The 8,835-nt window shown below is 46.1% G+C and overlaps 1 long non-coding RNA gene across 3 annotated transcripts; it reads left to right on the forward strand.

Annotated features, from left to right (window-relative positions):
* Positions 1–45: 45 nt before the first annotated feature.
* Positions 46–8,829, forward strand: LOC135246508 (uncharacterized). 3 transcript variants are annotated; one of them, XR_010327732.1, is made up of 8 exons: positions 46–364; positions 580–690; positions 1,414–1,524; positions 3,149–3,259; positions 4,643–4,753; positions 4,943–5,053; positions 5,306–5,342; positions 8,561–8,829. It is a non-coding gene; the product is annotated as an uncharacterized LOC135246508 (long non-coding RNA). The 3 variants fall into 3 exon arrangements; XR_010327733.1 differs by lacking the exon at positions 4,643–4,753; XR_010327734.1 differs by lacking the exon at positions 580–690.
* The last annotated feature ends 6 nt before the right edge of the window (positions 8,830–8,835 follow it).

The raw sequence follows: 8,835 nt of genomic DNA on the forward strand, positions 1-8,835 counted from the left end.
ATGAAATATATCTCAGCACTGGTAATCTTTATATTCAACAGTCTTAGTAATTGTTATCGTTTGTGCAGAATATTTTGGAGGGAATTGTATTACTGTACAAGTTTATGGCTCAGTTAAATTCCAGATTTATCCCTGTCTGTTCTATGAGATTTGATGTGTGTGTGTGTCTGTATGTATTATTATGTCTGTGCGTTATCATGTTCTTCTTGTGTGTATTTACAGGTCTGCCAATTTGGGTCAGAACCCACTTATGAATCTGATCTGGTGTGTTCAGGTGTCCTGAGACAGGGGGCGCTGTTTCTAAAATGAGTTCCTCAGAGGAGACCGAGACTGACGATGGAACCCACGGCCTTGCGAGAAAGAGGTGAAAATGCATGAATCAGAGAGTTAATGTGCTGTGAGTTAGAGCTGCAGTAAGAGGATGAGTTTAACTGGAAGCTCTGTCTCCATGTTCAGTGAGTTAGATCTGCAATAAGAGGATGAGTTTCACTGGAAGCTCTGTCTCCATGTGTTGTGAGTTAGAGCTGCAGTAAGAGGATGAGTTTAACTGAATGCTCTGTCTCCATGTTTTGTTCACAGGGTTTGGGTAGAGAGGGCTGGGTCACCTGTACCCAACTGTCTGTCTATGAAGAGTGACCGTTCAATGAATCGTCTAATCAACTTTAGAGGAATGGTCACAGGTGATCAGAGGTAATGAACCACGTTCGTATTGAATTAGACCTGCAGCAAGAGGCTGAGTTTAACTGGAAGCTCTGTCTCCATGTGCTGTGAGTTAGAGCTGCAGAAAGAGGATGAGTTTAACTGGAAGCTCTGTCTCCATGTACTGTGAGTTAGAGCTGCAGTAAGAGGATGAGTTTAACTGGAAGCTTTGTCTCCATGTGCTGTGAGTTAGAGCTGCAGTAAGAGGATGAGTATAACTGGAAGCTCTGTCTCCATGTGTTGTGAGTTAGAGCTGCAGGATGAGGGTGAGTTTAACTGGAAGCTCTGTCTCCATGTGTTGTGAGTTAGAGCTGCAGGATGAGGGTGAGTTTAACTGGAAGCTCTGTCTCCATGTGCTGTGAGTTAGAGCTGCAGTAAGAGGACGAGTTTAACTGTAAGCTCTGTCTCCATGTACTGTGAGTTAGAGCTGCAGTAAGAGGATGAGTTTAACTGGAAGCTCTGTCTCCATGTGTTGTGAGTTAGAGCTGCAGGATGAGGGTGAGTTTAACTGGAAGCTCTGTCTCCATGTGCTGTGAGTTAGAGCTGCAGTAAGAGGATGAGTTTAACTGTAAGCTCTGTCTCCATGTACTGTGAGTTAGAGCTGCAGTAAGAGGATGAGTTTAACTGGAAGCTCTGTCTCCATGTGCTGTGAGTTAGAGCTGCAGTAAGAGGATGAGTTTAACTGAATGCTCTGTCTCCATGTTTTGTTCACAGGGTTTGGGTAGAGAGAGCTGGGTCACCTGTACCCAGCTGTCTGTCTATGAAGAGTGACCGTTCAATGAATCGTCTAATCAACTTAAGAGGAGAGGTCACAGGTGATCAAAGGTAATGAACCACGTTCGTATTGAATTAGACCTGCAGCATGAGGCTGAGTTTAACTGGAAGCTCTGTCTCCATGTGCTGTGAGTTAGAGCTGCAGTAAGAAGATGAGTTTAAATGGAAGCTCTGTCTCCATGTGCTGTGTGTTAGAGCTGCAGTAAGAGGATGAGTTTAACTGGAAGCTTTGTCTCCTCGTGCTGTGAGTTACCCTGCATTCACACAGCGAGAAACTGGGTTGATGGGTTGCTCCAGTTTACTAGGCTGAGGGAGGGGCAGGAGCTTCCCGTTGTGTCCTCTTTGGGGTTTTGTGCAACTACATATTTTTGAAGAGAAATAACGGCGTAACAAAAGACGCATATTTCCCATATAGCCACATATCATCTCCTTTTGTTTCTATAGTTATGTCAGACACTGAATATTTGTTATTGCCATCTCTTTAGCCATATATCTCTCTGTATCTCTCTCACTAGTTAGCCACCTAGCTAGCGACCTCTCTATCCCGCTCACTAGCTGGCTAGCGATCTCTCCACATCTCTCTCACTAGTTAGCTGCCTAGCTAGTGACCTCTCTATCCCTCTCACTAGCTGGCTAGCGATCTCTCCATATCTCTCACTAGTTAGCTGCCTAGCTAGCGATCTCTTTATCTCACAGACTAGCTTGCTAGCAAGCAAGCTGAAACTGCCGTCCACGTGTCATTTTCAGATGCTTATCCCTGTACTCTTTTTTTAAAAACTTTGTCTAACACCGGGTGTAATTGTACCATAATGATGAGTTGTTCATCCATTTTTTCTCACTGAGCAGTTTAATAATTTGCGAAATGGTATCATATCGGTTGGAGAAACAGGAAGCCTGAAACTCTGATTGGCTGTTGACGGGCGATGCCGGCAAGAAGTTATACTGTGAGCAACATTTTTCTGGCAACATTGGTTGCTCAGTTGCCCAGTTGCTTGTGTTGCTGGGCCTCGCTCAGATACATAGAGAATGAATGGACTTCCAGAAACTCATCAACCGAGTTACTCACTGTGTGAACGCACTGTTACAGCTGCACTAATAGTATGAATTTAACTGGAAGCTCTGTCTTCATGTACTGTGAGTTAGAGAGCTGCAGTAAGAGGATGAGTTTCACTGAAATCTTTGTCTCCATGTGCTGTGAGTTTGAGCTGCAGTAAGAGGATGAGTTTAACTGGGAAGCTCTGTCTCCATGTGCTGTGAGTTAGAGCTGCAGTAAGAGGATAGTTTAACTGGAAGCTCTGTCTCCATGTGCTGTGATTAGAGCTGCAGTAAGAGGATGAGTTTAACTGGAAGCTCTGTCTCCATGTTTGTTCACAGGTTCGGGTAGAGAGGGCTGGTCACCTGTACCCAGCTGTCTGTCTACGATGAGTGACCGTTCAGGAATCCTCTAATCACTAAGAGAAAAATCACAGGTGATCAAGGTATGAACGCGTTCGTATTGAATTAGACCTGCAGCAAGAGGATGAGTTTAAATGAAGCTCTGTCCCATGTGCTGTGAGTTAGAGCTGCAGCAAGAGGATGAGTTTAACTGGAAGCTCTGTCTCCATGTGCTGTGAGTTAGAGCTGCAGTAAGAGGATGAGTTTAACTGGAAGCTCTGTCTCCATGTTTTGTTCACAGGGTTTGGGTAGAGAGGGCTGGGTCACCTGTACCCAGCTGTCTGTCTATGAAGAGTGACCGTTCAATGAATCGTCTAATCAACTTAAGAGGAGAGGTCACAGGTGATCAAAGGTAATGAACCACGTTCGTATTGAATTAGACTTGCAGCAAGAGGCTGAGTTTAACTGGAAGCTCTGTCTCCATGTGCTGTGAGTTAGAGCTGCAGTAAGAAGATGAGTTTAACTGGAAGCTCTGTCTCCATGTGCTGTGTGTTAGAGCTGCAGTAAGAGGATGAGTTTAACTGGATGCTCTGTCTCCATGTGCTGTGAGTTAGAGCTGCAGTAAGAGGATGAGTTTAACTGGAAGCTTTGTCTCCTCGTGCTGTGAGTTACCCTGCATTCACACAGCGAGAAACTGGGTTGATGGGTTTCTCCAGTTTACTAGGCTGAGGGAGGGGCAGGAGCTTCCCGTTGTGTCCTCTTTGGGGTTTTGTGCAACTACATATTTTTGAAGAGAAATAACGGCGTAACAAAAGACGCATATTTCCCATATAGCCACATATCATCTCCTTTTGTTTCTATAGTTATGTCAGACACTGAATATTTGTTATTGCCATCTCTTTAGCCATATATCTCTCTGTATCTCTCTCACTAGTTAGCCACCTAGCTAGCAACCTCTCTATCCCGCTCACTAGCTGGCTAGCGATCTCTCCATATCTCTCTCACTAGTTAGCTGCCTAGCTAGTGACCTCTCTATCCCTCTCACTAGCTGGCTAGCGATCTCTCCATATCTCTCACTAGTTAGCTGCCTAGCTAGCGATCTCTTTATCTCACAGACTAGCTTGCTAGCAAGCAAGCTGAAACTGCCGTCCACGTGTCATTTTCAGATGCTTATCCCTGTACTCTTTTTTTAAAAACTTTGTCTAACACCGGGTGTAATTGTACCATAATGATGAGTTGTTCATCCATTTTTTCTCACTGAGCAGTTTAATAATTTGCGAAATGGTATCATATCGGTTGGAGAAACAGGAAGCCTGAAACTCTGATTGGCTGTTGACGGGCGATGCCGGCAAGAAGTTATACTGTGAGCAACATTTTTCTGGCAACATTGGTTGCTCAGTTGCCCAGTTGCTTGTGTTGCTGGGCCTCGCTCAGATACATAGAGAATGAATGGACTTCCAGAAACTCATCAACCGAGTTACTCACTGTGTGAACGCACTGTTACAGCTGCAGTAAGAGTATGAATTTAACTGGAAGCTCTGTCTTCATGTACTGTGAGTTAGAGAGCTGCAGTAAGAGGATGAGTTTCACTGAAATCTTTGTCTCCATGTGCTGTGAGTTTGAGCTGCAGTAAGAGGATGAGTTTAACTGGAAGCTCTGTCTCCATGTGCTGTGAGTTAGAGCTGCAGTAAGAGGATGAGTTTAACTGGAAGCTCTGTCTCCATGTGCTGTGAGTTAGAGCTGCAGTAAGAGGATGAGTTTAACTGGAAGCTCTGTCTCCATGTTTTGTTCACAGGGTTCGGGTAGAGAGGGCTGGGTCACCTGTACCCAGCTGTCTGTCTATGATGAGTGACCGTTCAAGGAATCCTCTAATCAACTTAAGAGGAAAGATCACAGGTGATCAAAGGTAATGAACCGCGTTCGTATTGAATTAGACCTGCAGCAAGAGGATGAGTTTAACTGGAAGCTCTGTCTCCATGTGCTGTGAGTTAGAGCTGCAGTTAGAGGATGATTAACTGAATCTGTCCAGTGCGTAATTAAGCGCAGTAAGAGGATGAGTTTAACTGGAAGCTCTGTCTCCATGTTTTGTTCACAGGGTTTGGGTAGAGAGGGCTGGGTCACCTGTACCCAGCTGTCTGTCTATGAAGAGTGACCGTTCAATGAATCGTCTAATCAACTTAAGAGGAGAGGTCACAGGTGATCAAAGGTAATGAACCACGTTCGTATTGAATTAGACCTGCAGCAAGAGGCTGAGTTTAACTGGAAGCTCTGTCTCCATGTGCTGTGAGTTTGAGCTGCAGTAAGAGGATGAGTTTAACTGGAAGCTCTGTCTCCATGTGTTGTGAGTTAGAGCTGCAGGATGAGGATGAGTTTAACTGGAAGCTTTGTCTCCATGTGCTGTCAGTTAGAGCTGCAGTAAAAGAGTTTAACTAAGTTGTGTCTCATGATTTATTCACAGGATTCATTGCTCAGATAAACTGTTCTCCTCAAAACAGGTATGATATGTTATTTTTCTATTTTAATATTTGAAGTTAATATGACTTTCAAATGGTCACATTGAATATCTAATCAGGTTTATTAAAGTTTATAAAACGTGCTCTGGCCCTCTACAAATAATTTTTAAAAAAGTAAGTCCTAATATAAGTCCTAAAATAAGTCATAGGAAGCAGTGCAACCTATGATATATAATACAATAAGTACAAGAAAGAAAAAAGAAAAATACAAAGTAAACCGTGGGACGGTAAGGTGCTGCAGTGTACATTGAGGTAAAGGTGCTATGTGCTTGAGGTGAAAATACTATTCCAGGACAGTTGTCCAGGCAGTGCAGTTAAAAGCACTGATGTCCTGAGGGAAGAAGCTCCTCCTAAGTCTCTCAGTGCTGGTCCTGTGGCTGCGTAGGCGTTTGCCTGACCGCAGCAGCTCAAACAGTCCGTTGTTGGGATGGAAAGAGTCCTTCCTAATCCTCTTTGCTCTGCTTAAGCACCTCCTGGGGTACAGGTCCTGCAGAGTGGGGAGTGTGGTCCCCATGGTACGCTCAGCTGACCGCACCACCCTCTGCAGGGCTCTCCAGTCCAGAGAGGAGCAGTTCCCGCACCAGACGGTGATGTTCCCCAGCAGGATTCTCTCAATGGTTGCAGAGTAGAAGGTTTTCAGGATCTTCTTGGAGACTCTGAACTTCCTCAGCTGTCTGAGATGATACAGGCGCTGCCTTGCCTTTCTTACCAGTGTCAGTGTGCAGTGTCCATGTCAGGTCTTCTGTGATGTGTACACCGAAGTTTTTTGAAATTGCTCACCCTCTTTACCGGTGACCCATTGATCTGTAGAGGGGTGTTGGTCCTCCGCTGTTTCTTCTTACAGATGTGCACCACCATCTCATTGGTTTTGCTGACATTCAGGAAGAGACGGTTATCCTGGCACCACAGTGACAAGTCTGCCACCTCCTGGAGATAGGCCTTTTCGTTGTCCTTGGTGATCGGGCCTACCACCACTGTGTCGTCAGCAAACTTGACGATGGTGTTGGACTCAAACCTGGCTTCACAGTCATGTGTGTACAGGGAGTACAGCAGAGGGCTCAACACACACCCCTGGGGGGCTGAGGGTGAGGGGGTTTGAGGTGTGCTTACCCACTCTAACCACCTGGGGTCTGGCGGTCAGGAAATCCAGTATCCAGGCACAAACGGAGGTGTTCAGTCCCAGGTCAGTCAGTTTAGCAGCCAGTCTGGAGGGGATTATGGTATTGAAAGCTGAGCTGAAATCAATGAACGGCAATCTTACATAGCCCCCCCTCTGTTGTCGAGGTGAGAGAGAGTGCAGAACCTGACAGACCACATCGTCCGTGGATCTGTTGGGGCGGTAAGCAAACTGCAGAGGGTCCAAGGTGCTGGGAAGAGAGGAGCAGATGTAGTCCTTGACTAGCCTCTCAAAGCACTTCGTCACCACCGAGGCGATAGTCATTCAGGCGGGCTGGGGAAGCGTTCTTGGGTACAGGGACAATGGTGGACCTCTTGAAACATGTGGGGACCACGGACTGGGCCAGGGAGAGGTTGATTATGGTGGTGAACACAGGAGCCAGGAGATCAGCGCAGGTCTTGAGGACTTGTCCGAAGATTCCGTCTGACCCTCCTGCTTTCCTGCTGTCCACCTGTTTCCAGGCTCTTCTCACATAGTACTCTGATAGGACAAGTGAGCTTGCAGCTCCAGGGGGGGAACTCGTGTTATACACGCTAACTGTACTAGTTGTTAGCATTGTTAGCCTTGAAACGTGCATAAAGAGAGTTCAGCTCGTCTGCCAGAGTAGTGTCAGCTCTCACCATAGGGGGGCGCCTGCCCTTATGGTCTATAATGTCCCATAGTCCTTGTCACACGTGTCGGGTGTCTTGCTGCTGCAACTCCACTCTGTCCTTGTAGTGATGCTTTGCATCCTTGATTGCTCGCCTCAGCCTGTAGGACACCGCCTTGTGCTCCGTCATGTCCCCAGACAGCAGTCCCGCGTTATAGGCAGTGGTGCATGCGTTCAGAGCAACGCGGATGGATCTGTCACCCCACGGTTTCTGGTTAGGAAAACACTTAACTTTCACCGTGGGGATAACTTCGTCCACCACCGTTGTAATGAAGCCGGTCACCACTTCTGTAAACACGTTGACGTCATCAGAGGTGGACTGGAACCTGTCCTAGTCGACGTCGTCCAGCGCGTCCTGTAGAGTGGCCTCTGATTGGGCGGTCCAGCGCTTGACCTCTCGCGACACCACCTCTTCCCGTACCATCCGTTGTTTGTATTCTTTTATCAGGAAGATGGTGGCATGGTCTGATTTGCCAAATGATGGTAGAGAGGTAGCCTTGTAGCCCACCTTGAATGGTGAATAGCAGTGATCAAGTATCTTGTCCTTTCGGGTAGGACATTTGACGTGTTGGTAAAAGTTTGGCATAAGGTTTGCCTTGTTGAAGTCCCCTGCCACGATGAGGGCAGCGTCTGGATGCTTGGTCTGTAGTCCGCTTAGCACATCATGTAACACCGACAAAGCCTCGTCGTGTCCGCTTGTGGTGGAATGTAAACGGCCCTAGTGATCACTGCGGAAAACTCCGGGGCAGGTAGAATGGACACTCAGCACTCAGTTTGTATAGTTAGCATTAAAAAATGTATTGCACTGAGAAACTTAATTCAACTCAACAACTAAATTATTCCAAGGACATTCGTGATTCATCACAAGTAGTGTCCCTAAAAAACATAAATCAGGAGCAAAAGCTGCATTTCGAATATAGGCTTTAGACCTGCTGCTTGTTGTGTTCTAAAGTATCTTTTCCTGTTCTGGCCTTCCTACAAGAGAAAACATGAGACATTGCAGGCATTTAGCAGTCACTCTTATTCAGAGCGACTTACACAACTTTTTACACAGCATTTACATTGCTTCCTTTTATACAGCTGGATATGAACTGAAGCAATGCAGGTTAAGTACCTTGCTCAAGGGTACAACAGCAGTGTCCTACCTGGGATTCAAACCTCTGACGAGACCAGCTCCTTACCCATTATACTACACTGCCACCCATAATAAAGCAAGGCTGTGTTTCCATGGCTCTGATACAGCACACCTCTTCATGTGTTTATTTCACACTGAGACAGCACACCTCTTCATGTGTTTATTTCACACGGATACAGCACACCTTTATGTGTTTATTTCACACTGAGACAGCACACCTCTTCATGTGTTTATTTCAGTCTCTCCTGCGCACTCTGATGAAGCTGAAGAAGACTGAAAAGTTGAAACTGTTTCAGAGCCATCTGAGTCAGGGTTGCCCAGAATGCTTTTATAGTAGAAGAACAGAAGATCCTTCTGTACTGGATCCCTTTATGAAGATGAAGGAATTGTTCAAGAGTCATCAAATTGCTGATTACCCAGAATGCACTGAGAGAGAGCAGGAGGATCCTGAAGCCCTGTACATAGTTGAGAAGATGCTGGAGACTTGTGGCATTGAGGGGTCTCCGAAGATCAC

This window comes from Anguilla rostrata, unplaced genomic scaffold (assembly GCF_018555375.3).
Source record: "Anguilla rostrata isolate EN2019 unplaced genomic scaffold, ASM1855537v3 scaf0421, whole genome shotgun sequence".
Lineage (NCBI taxonomy): Eukaryota > Metazoa > Chordata > Actinopteri > Anguilliformes > Anguillidae > Anguilla > Anguilla rostrata.